General features: G+C 35.5%; 1 protein-coding gene across 1 annotated transcript in view; it reads left to right on the top strand.

Annotated features, from left to right (window-relative positions):
* The first annotated feature begins 2909 nt into the window (after window positions 1–2909).
* Window positions 2910–9456, top strand: part of LOC134238092 (uncharacterized) — a 381131-nt gene continuing 374584 nt past the window's right edge. The window contains exons 1-5 of the mRNA XM_062720218.1: window positions 2910–3002; window positions 3102–3194; window positions 4682–4777; window positions 5132–5230; window positions 6484–6579. The gene's annotated coding sequence lies outside the window, so the exon portion shown is untranslated. The remainder of the gene's footprint in view (window positions 3003–3101; window positions 3195–4681; window positions 4778–5131; window positions 5231–6483; window positions 6580–9456) is intronic.

The following is a 9456-nucleotide window of genomic DNA, read 5'->3' as shown; positions in this document are numbered from 1 at the left end:
GAGAAAAATTTTGTTACTGAAGTTCGAACCTACCTCCCCCCCCCCTTTCCCCCACACGAAATAAGATATTCGTGTTTTGGAAAAGGACATTTCCCCCTTTTTCTTAAGTTTGTCAGATTTTTTGAATGTATAAAAAATATTCTTTGCACTTAGCCCCCACCCCCACTTTCAATTTGCTTCCGAGGCCAATGCGTTTGAGAAGGTATTTGAAAAAGTTCCCATTGTACCCATTCCTGTGATGTATGTTTCACGTTTATTATATCCCCCGCTTGAAAAGTGGAAGGGTATATAGTAATAGTTATCTCCTTCCGTCGGTCTGTTACGCTTTGGGGTACCCATCTCTTATCCGCAAATCCTCTTATACCACTAAGTGAAATTTAATAAAACTTTCACAGAATCTTAGGTTTATTACATATTACCATTGTGCACCTCCTATTTTACTTTTTGATCCGACACTTATTTTGGGTTTAGCGACAACAGCAAAATATGGACTTTGCCATTATAACCATATGGGAGGCGGGGATATCATTTAGTGTGCTCATTGCTCTCAATACCTCTAGTTTCTCTTTCAATTTGGCCGTTTGGATTAACTTCTTGTCCAAATTAAAATTATTATTCATTTTATGAAGTTTTGACATCCCGCCTGAAAAAAAAATCCTTGATCTGTCCTAAGGCTTAATAATGGTACAGCACAAAGTGCGTAGGATCTTATACCTATTATTGCCCTAAGGGATGATTACAGAGAGAGAGAGTTCAGTATACAAAAGAGTAAATAAAAATTATCCGTATTCAACCAGTGTCAAGAATCCCTACCCTAGCTTTTAAAATTGTCTCCCAAATACTGCTACAGAAATTATTTTTATATAAAAAAAATAGCTAGACTATCAGGCAGGGATACTGAAATATCGAAAGACTCTCTAAAACAACATAATTATAAAACATTTATACATTCCTCAAAATGCACATACTTTGTGGTCGGAGTGACACATTTAAAAAAAAAATTTCAAAATTGTGAAAAATTGAATTCGGCAGAGATGTCTGTCTTCCAAGAATGTCAATTATTTTTGCACCCCCCCTCCCCCCGCCTAAAAAATCAAATGCCAAAATGTCAATCTGAACAGGAGATGGCATTTCTTCGTGTGTTTGTGTGTTAAAGAACGTATAGATCTATGTACACATAAAAAAATAGTATTCTGGTTAACTGCTTTTAAGATTTGAAGTAAATAATTACCGTACATCAAATTACCTGGTTTAGATTTGAGATTACTACTAAAATAATCAGTTATAATTGACAAATGAATTTTGCGACGCAAACCAACTGCAGACTACTAGTATATTCATGACTTTGTATTGAATGTATATTAGAACTACATGTAGATAGACAATTCACAATTATAGCACAATTAACCCCCTCCCCCTTTCAGCCGCGCAAATACCAAATAATTTCTCTTTCCAATTGTGATATTTTCCCTGACCAAAATCTGATCAGCATGCACGGACTAAGTGTATCGACGTGCTAGTCTGTGCGGAGTAATGACAGTGTGTTTACTATTGAGCTTTTGTGGAGTTTATTTCTTTTTTGTGATGCATATTTCAATAAATAGAATTCAGGGTGTATATCACTTGACTTGTGCACATCTTCGAACCGATGCAGTAACCTTATTACCAGGTATGGGTACGTTTACAGCGTTCGAGGCGTTTTCTCGATATGCATCGATTGCATAGGGGCTGCAAATCAAAGACGTTGGTTGTTTTGTTCCATTCAAATGATATAATTTCAAATGGTGTTTGCAGATTTTACTGCTTTTTATTTCAAGTTTATTCTGCATAAATTGGCGCACTGTAAAAATACGTACTCGTGCATCTAAATTTCTCACCAAACTTGCATTTTTTTCATTTGATTCAAATCAATAATTATTCAGAAATATGATTATTGTGTTGTTTATTGTGGTTTTGAAATGTCTTGATCTCCTCATGTGTTCTCATATGCTTTACGGTTACCATCGGAGATGTGCACAAGTCGATACCCAAACCAAAAAATCATTCAAGTGTAACGAGCGCATTTGGGTATATATCGTTACAATGATACAAGGTCTCTGAAAGAAATATGGCGGAATACGGCTAAAGTTGGTATGAAACAAGTCGTACATAGATGAACATGTTGCGTTTTTAGGAATTCATGTCAGCTTTAAGTTACATGTATGGTAAACAGAGTTGAAGCCTTTTGTTTCTGAATTTACTTATATACGAACTGAAATAGGTCATTCTTAAAAATTTCAGCAAAATGTAAATACATGTAATGTATTGTTATACCTTAAAAAATTACATATATTTTGTTCTATACTAAAAATGTTAACGTTTCCAAAAATTCACTGAGCGGTCATAAGTTGGTTTGATCTCAGAGTGAAATGTTGGACCTGCACTTTATGTCGACGAGATGTTGGACCACTTATGTCAGAGTGAGAAAAGAGTCAGTTATATCTGAAATGCATTTCTTGAAGTTCGACAGAATTTTACGGAATTTACCTAATTTAAACCGCAGTGCGGGGAAACCAAATTTACACCATATGTCAAAATAAAAAAAAGTAAAAGAAGTAAAAGGTATAACAAAACATTTTTTGACAGTGTTCTCAGACAAAATGCGCTTTGTCGACACCTCGAAACAAACTTTGCTTTAGCGGTTAGTGTGTTTCTTAAATCCAACAAAACACGCATTTTTACCCCCAAACTCCGTCAATAAATGTATAATTTTAAATGCGAACAAGATTATCAATTTAATATTGTACATTTATGCTATGTGAAGATTTACACGTGTAAAATGCTAACAGATGGCTTGTCATGAGGCCAATATGTATTTTAACTTTCTCTGTGTGTTTCTCAATGAAATGTATCTCTTGGTTTTCTATCAATTTGTAGTTGTCAAAATCAAGGAGTGTGTGTAGCCCCTAACGTGTGTAGATGTCCTTTGAATTCGGGGTATACAGGAAACTCTTGTCAAACACGTATGATTAAATACTTATTTCTCCTTCAAATTTCTAGTACACTGTTTGTAAGTTTTGAATAATATTAATTTAATGTATATTTTTCTTTTAAATAAACAGCAATCTGTTATCCCAATTGTCAGCATGGCTATTGTAGTAGACCTAACACATGTAGTTGTTACCAGGGATATACAGGATCACGCTGCTCACAACGTAAGATGAATTTTATTACCGCACTATTAGATCAAAACTGATTTGAGATATTTAAAAGATTATTTCTAAGTTTGCCAAAATTCTAATATCTCTAATGAAAAAGGCGAAGATAACGAACAGTAATCGATCTCAAAAATGTTAATTTACAAAAAATTATACAAATCTGTGAACACCTAAGGAAATATCACAGCTGGTACAGTGTATCATGCGCCAAGGACGCTTGAAAAGTGGAAGGGTATACGATAATCGGTATGTCCGTCTGTCTGTCCGTTTATCTGTATGCTTTGGGGTACCTATCTCTTATTCGCAACTCCTCTTATACCACTGAGTGTAATTTAATGAAACGTTCACAGAATCTTTATTACATATTGCCATTGTGCACCTCCTATTTTACTTTTTGATCCGACAGATGTATTGGGTTTCTCGGCCACAGCAAAACATGAACTTTGTCATAATAATCATATGGAAGGCGGGGGTATCATTTAGTGAGTTCATTGATCACAGTACCTCTAGTTGTTATCGTAGTTTATGTTAGTTTTTTGACATGTTTATTTGTTGGTATCGTAATTTATATAATAAAAACGTTATAAAATCATAATAAAAAAATTGAGGGATGACATTCTGAATCATCAGTGGATCCAGGTATACACCTCCCTCATGTATCTTGTGTATATGTATGGCATTTAAACTTCGAAACCTTAATTTTTATGTTTTCCCCCACTTCAATGTAAAATGAATGACAAAGCATATTATACCATAGTCCATACAGTATGTTTTCTTCAGATATACAAGATTATATACATACTCCAAAACGACCCCGTTCCCAAAAGCAACGAAAATTATCAGCTTAAGTATAATATGTCTTTTTTGTAGCATGAAGAGATTCCCTTGATTTGAAGGTCTCTGACAATCTTTATTTCTCGTAAACGTTGAAACAATTTAACGGTTTTTACAGAAGAGCTTATGCGATAGTAAGGTGTCCGTCGTCCGTTCGTCTGTCTGTATAGCTGTCCGTCTGTCTATAACAATTTTTTCTAAATGCTACTCTTACAGTTTTGGTCTGACTTGGCACACAAGCAGACTACACTAAAATACAAAATTTAGTGCATCGGTTTCTGATTTCGAAGAATGATGTTGTCATGGTCACTAAAAATAGAAATTCCTTTAAAAACCCTACTCCTTCTACAGATTTGGTCTGATTTCAATAAATTTATTCAGACTAGTAGACTACACTATGACACATAATTTATTGCACCGGTTTTTGATTTCGATGAACGGTGTTGCCATGGTTACTAAAAATAGAAATTTCTGTGATATTCCTTTAAAAAGCTATTCCTCCTACAGATTTGGTCTAATGGCAATGGCTTCTTTTCTCTTCCTTTATTTATTATAAGTACAAACCAGTAGAGCTACAGTGTCGACAGAGACTTTTGGTTTCTAAAACCATATGAATTAAACTAATTCAGCAGGAAATCTTTAATTTATAGCTGTATGTAGTCCAGGTTGTCAAAATGGGGGAACCTGCGTTAGTCCCAACACTTGTCAGTGTCCAAGCAATCAAGCAGGACCTCTCTGTAAGCAACGTAAGTATTTGCTAAGAATTTCTGGGCTTATTATGAAACTAAGATACCTTGTCTTATTATTATACGATGGGTTAAAAATTTATTTCAAAACAAGTGCCTGTGATATGAATGGAAATAACCACTGTTCATTGATTAATACGTCATCGTTACATCTAAATGTCGAGCTGAAACAAGTGTTTTCTTCTTTTCAAATATAGGATTCTGGTCAAAGTCTTCTACATATGAATTCAAAAATAGGTTGCTAATAACATGAATAACAACGGCGTTATTGTTACCCTTTCTTTCGGTTTCTTGTATTAATAATTATGTGGATATCCATGAAATAAAATTTACAATATAACTTATTTTTTTTAGCTCTTTGTAGTCCACCGTGTATTAATGGTGGTAGATGTACCTCGTCTCACACTTGTGACTGTTCTAATACTAGGTATAGAGGACAAACTTGCGGAACACGTAAGAACACTTGAAATATTCTATTTACTCATTTCAAGCAAATATGTTCGCATAATATAGTTGTATATATTGAATTTCAATCTTGTACAGCATGCACCGGCCGGTATTATCAACTTTTGATATGTAAATTAATTCTTTATTTCAATTGTGGATGGACGAAGGTGTGGTTGTGAGTGTGTGTGCATGGATGAACTGAAAATACTGTCCCAGTGAGGATAATCCATCATAAGCTTTATTTCGAATGCAAATGATACTCTGGGTATGAAATGCCCAAAATTAGAAATCAACAAAACACAAAAGAAAAAGTTCTTGTAGACCCCCAAAAAGTAACAGGTTCTTTATATTTTTTTTTATTTCCATGAATGGAAAATGTTTTAATACTGTTCACCAATTAATTATTCGCATCAAAAAATATTCGCGGGTTTTGTAACCTTGCGTGAATACTTATTTCAGTATGCATTCATATAAAACACGAGGGTTGTTGGGAAAGTTCATGGACTAGCGCCATAAAATCAAAACCGCTTTAAAAACATCAATGAATTCTTAAACGTTTAATGAACATCGTCTTTTTAATTTATCTAATAAAATATACATCATTGGTTAAATTTTTCAATAAAATCATGATATTTTAGAAAACAATTTTGGGTCTTTTTTTCTTAAAATAGAAACACCCACTCTATAACACTTTTTATACTTGATCATGTGATCTAGTTTGAGCCAGATACTCTCAGTAGCTGGCAACAATAGAGAAAAATACTTGTTTTATATGCTGAAAAAGATTAGGGAGACGAGAGATGTAAAGGTAAATGTCGATTTGTATAATAAGGGTGCTCCATGCTGATTACAACCAAGAAACAGTTTAACTGCTTGATGTCCAGGAGTAAAGAAAAAGAATTTTAAAGATTGCATCAAATTTGGGTTTTTAGCCCCATCCCTGGGGCTCCAGAGGGCAGGGAACATGAAATACATTATTTTTTTCCCGTTCACGCAAGGATTCTTTAAACCAAAATTGGTTGAGTGGAAGAAGCTAAAAATCTTCAATTGTTAACTGACGACATACGGCAAGAGATAGCACCAGGTCAGCTGAGTGATTCAGATGACCTTAAACTAGACTGATAGAGGAAAAATCAATTAAGAGAAAAGGGTCGTCGACATCATTAAATGTATAATTTGCACAACCTTGCCAGTTTTACGAACCTAGTAACTGTTTTTTTTTCTTTCTGAAACTTAATTTAATCGTGTTTTTTTTCCAGCTGTCTGTTCTCCAAATTGTTTGAACAAAGGCATTTGTGTAGCTCCCGACAAGTGTTCCTGTCCAGAAACATACAAAGGAAATATATGTCAAACCCGTATGTACATATAATGTTCAAGATACAGGATGATTATTATGTTTTTTGAGATTTCAAGTATTTCTAGCTCTTCTAAGCCTTAGGCGTATGCTTTGACCATTGTGTTGTGTGTGTAGACTTTTTAGAACATGGACTATAAATTAAGATCCCTTTTGGCAATGATTGTCAAATTTGCCTCCTGGTATCCTTTACCGTTAATACAACTAGGGTTGTGATCCTCAAATAAGGGGATATATTCAGGTAAATAAAACCAAAAGTACTAGTTGTTTAAAAAAATTGAATCATTGAAATTTATTGAATCATTTTTGGTCTTTTTATATTTCATGTATTTACGTGCCAAGAATCAGCCAACTTTATCAGTTGATACATTTTAGATCATTGGAGAATGTTAACTAAAAAGTAGGGTCATCTTGACCGACTTCTGAATTTTAATGGCTAGGTGTAAGTGATTCAATACTAATTGAATTAGAGTTATTAGGGCCCCGCTCGGCGGGCGCCCTATAGCGATCAGTTTGTTCGTCCGTCTGTCCGTCCGAAATCTCTTGTCCGGAGAATATCTTCTCTCTCATTGGCCAAATCTGGCTCATACTTCACCCAAAGAGTGCCATTTGGGTAACCGTTCTGCAGTGACCTTGAACCTTGTTTCTAGATCAAAGGTCAAGGTCATAGCAGAATTATATGAAAAATCCTTGTCCGGATCATATCTTCTTTCTCCTCAGACCAATCTGGCTAAAACTACAGCCACAGAGCGCCTCTGGGAAACTGTTGTGCAGTGACCTTGAACCATGTTTCTAGGTCAAAGGTCAAGGATATAGCAGAATTATATGAAAAATCCTTGTCCGGATCATGTCTCCTCTCTCCTTGGCCCAAACTTCAACCACAGAGTGCATTTGGGTAACTGGTGTGCAGTGACCTTAAACCATGTTTCTTGGTCAAAGGTCAAAGCAGAATTATATGAAAAACCCTTTCCGGTTCATGTCTTCTCTCTCCTTGGCCCAGTCTGGCTCATACTTCAACACAGAGTGCCTTTTCGTAACCAGTTTGCATTGACCTTGAACCATGTATCTGGATCAAATGTCAAGGTCATGGCAGAATTATATGAAAAGTCCTTGTCCGGATCATATCTTTCCTCTCCTTGGCCCAACCTGGCTCATACATCACCCACAGAGTGCCTTTTGGGTAAAGGGTGTGCAGTGTCCTTGAGCAAAGTTTCAAGGTCATGTCAAGGTCAGAAATAGCCTTCCTGTTTAAGTTCTTGTCTTGAGCATATTTTAACTTTCCTTGGCCTAATCTGGCCCATATTCACAGAGTGCATTTGAGTAAAGGCTGTGCAGTAACCTTGAATCATGTTTTTAGGTCAAAGGTTAAGGTCATAGCAAAGTTATATGAAAAATCCTTGTTCGGAGCATATCTTCTCTCCCCTTGGTCCAATTAGGCTGATACTTCACTCACAGAGTGCCTTTGGGTAAAGGGTGTGCAGTGCCCTTGAACCATGTTTCTAAGTCAAAGGTTAAGACGATAACAGAATTATGTGAAAATAAATCCTTTTTCGGAACATATTTCTCCTATTAGTCCAATGTTGCCCATACTTCACACACAGAGTGCCTTTGGTCAGTGAATGTGCAGTGACCTTGAACAAAGTTTCTAGGTCTAGGTAAAAACTAGTCTCTCTTTTTAACGTCTTTGTTCGCTGCATAATTTCTTTCATTCACCGCCGAAATATGGCTGAAATATTGCCGACTTGGCGTTAAACAATATAAATTAAATCAATCAATCCCTTAAGTTCACTCAGACTCAAACAAATTGACTGGATATGGAACATTTGTGATTGTGATCACTGTGACCTACTTTTTAAAATACATGCATATATATAGGATGCACTAATTGGATTGGAATCATCTAACTTTGTCACTTGATGCATTTGGGTTTTACGGGAACGTTAACTAATCAAAGTACTCAGAAGTACAAAGAGCCGGGCTCATTTACAGAGTAGAGTGGATTTCTTACATGAATCACGATTATATTCTGATTAAAAAATTATTTTAAAAATATCAATATAAATGATAAGACACTGACAGTGAATTTTTCAATCTTAATACCACGGTCCGATTTTGTCAGAATCAGAATTAATCTGGTACCGCAGCTGAATGTAAACAAACAGGCCAGTCTGGTTCCCTCTCCTGCTTTACCTCGTATGTGTAGAGAACTACGGTAACACTGATTATCAAAAATCCTTACGCTAATGAACTATGTTCTTTGACTTATGAAGTTTCAAAGTCATTACTACTAATGTTTATTTTATATAGATAAAACTTCGTTTTATTTTTGTTGCTTTATTAAGCGTTTGTATTATCTCAAAAGCGGTTGAGAGTAAGAACTATATTTTTGCACGTAACTTTAAAATGGCGACTATGGGGTCAACATCCTGCCTTGAACAGGATCACATAAGCCGGCAATTGCTCTTTGAGCAATAAGCCCGGCTAAAAAGCAGTATCTAATGAGATTCTCAAATTCATCAAACTTTGTCAGTTGAGAGATTTTGAGTCTTGGAGTAATACTATGTATACCAGAAGTACGAGGGGTGAGCAAAAAGTTCGCGAACTAATTGAATAACTTCCAAAAGAGAAATGATAAAGTGTTTCAGTGTTGAAAATGTTTCACAGTAGTCCTCTCCGATTTTAATGCGCACCTGCAACCATTCTGCCCATGCGCGGATCACGTGATATAGGCGGTCACGTGACATGCTCCTTGGCGTTCTGTCACAGAGGCTTGAAATTTTTTTCCGACTCTTATATTTCTTACCATGCAAGTTATTTTTTCCAACAAAAAAAGTCCATTTGTTAGAAATGACTTAATCTTGATAATAGTATGGGTGGA

The sequence above is a fragment of the Saccostrea cucullata genome, unplaced genomic scaffold, assembly GCF_032062105.1.
Source record: "Saccostrea cucullata isolate Sc308-1 unplaced genomic scaffold, CSIRO_AGI_Scuc_v1 ctg568, whole genome shotgun sequence".
Classification (NCBI taxonomy): Eukaryota; Metazoa; Mollusca; class Bivalvia; order Ostreida; family Ostreidae; genus Saccostrea; species Saccostrea cuccullata.
The sequence above is the reverse complement of the archived record's forward strand: the minus strand, read 5'-3'. Positions and strand labels throughout refer to the sequence as shown.